Here is a 1,624-nt window from a genome sequence, read left to right on the forward strand (position 1 = left end):
CTATGTGTTCACTCGTTCAACAAGTATTTAGTGAAGAATTTACTATGATGGGAAGGATTATTCTAATTTCTGGAAAGAAAACAATGGATTTAGAGAAATAAGATCTCTTTCCTTTTATAGTTTATATTCCATTAGAAAAAAAAGATAGACAACAAATGATTTATGTATAACTATAGGTTTTTTTAATATACTATTATGCAGATTTGAGATCCTCTAAAAGCTTATAAGACATATTTGAGGGAGGTTGTTTAATATACTATTATGCAGATTTGGGATCCTTAAAAGCTTATAAAACATATTTGAGGGCAATTAGTTTATCTGGTAGGTGATTCAAGGAAGACCAATAGTTGATTAGGGAAGTGAGTTAGGGAAGGGAAGGCAGCCACTATATAATGTGTTATCAAAAAGCTCAATCACTCTTGGGAACTCTGGAAAAATACATAAAATCTAAAGATGAGATAGCTAGTGTTCCTACCCACTACTGTTTTCTTCAGTTGTTTTACTCTTTGGTTTTTAGATTAAAGAATTTCTACTAATTTATCTTCATGTTCATTTATTGTCTTTTCCGCTATCTCTAATTTACTGTTTAACTCAGCAAATTTGTTTTTAACTCTAGAATTATACTTTCAACTCTAAAGTTTTCAAATTAGGAACTTTTCATTGAGATTTTTATTTGTTAAGACGTTGTATCATGTTTTTCTTTGCTTTTTCCATCTTGGTGCCATTAAATACTTTGAGCATATTTAATAAAAACTGCTTTGATGTCTTTGCATGATCAATCAAATATTGGGTCAGTTTGTATTATGTTTTTGTCCTTAGTATTGGTCATTTACTTTACCTTATTTATTCTCCTTTATGTATTAGTGGTTAGTTAGTTATTATCTGGACAGATATTTTGCCCAGAAAGCTCAAGCCTGTGTGTTTGTCAAGGAGCTCACTTAAACTTCAGCCAGTTTTCCAATCTACTTTGGCTTTAGTTGTACATAAAATTCTCTCAATTCTCCCTGTACATATTTAGAGTTTGCTAATCAGTTAGATAGGCAGGTTCAGAAAGCTAATGTGTGGAGCTCTCATTCCTCGGCTGTTCCCATTAAACCTCATACTGATCTGCTAGTTGTCCCACTGCAACTGCAACTTTAGGCAAGCAGAGCTGTGAGTTTCCTCATTCATCTACTACAAGTTAGTAAATTTTACTGACAGTGTCACCATTGCAGCTTTCCAGTTATCATCCCCAAAGTATTTCATCCCCTTTGGCAGCAAGATTGCTGATTTCCAAGCCCAGGTTCACACTGGTAACATCACCGTTCTTGCCACCTGAGTTGAGCAGGGTTGATTGAGGCAGTACCAGGAAAGAATGCCACAGACGTCTTTATTTTTATCAAAAGTTGCTAGCAGTTTTTATGAATGCATGCTTTTCAATTTATTGTTTTTCTGGTCATCTTCAGAGACGTGGCATGGTTGTTTATGACCCCTTTGCACATTTTTGTTTGTTTGTTTCAGGATTTGCTGCCTTTTATAGGTCACTATCACTTGAAGATTCTTAAAGTTGTTTTTTGAAATTAAAAGATTATTTTCATTATACTAACCTCTCATTTAAAGTCAACCTTGTCTATTGAATCACAAC

The sequence above is a fragment of the Carlito syrichta genome, unplaced genomic scaffold (genome assembly GCF_000164805.1).
Source record: "Carlito syrichta isolate Samal-C Ts95f unplaced genomic scaffold, Tarsius_syrichta-2.0.1 Scaffold315748, whole genome shotgun sequence".
Lineage (NCBI taxonomy): Eukaryota > Metazoa > Chordata > Mammalia > Primates > Tarsiidae > Carlito > Carlito syrichta.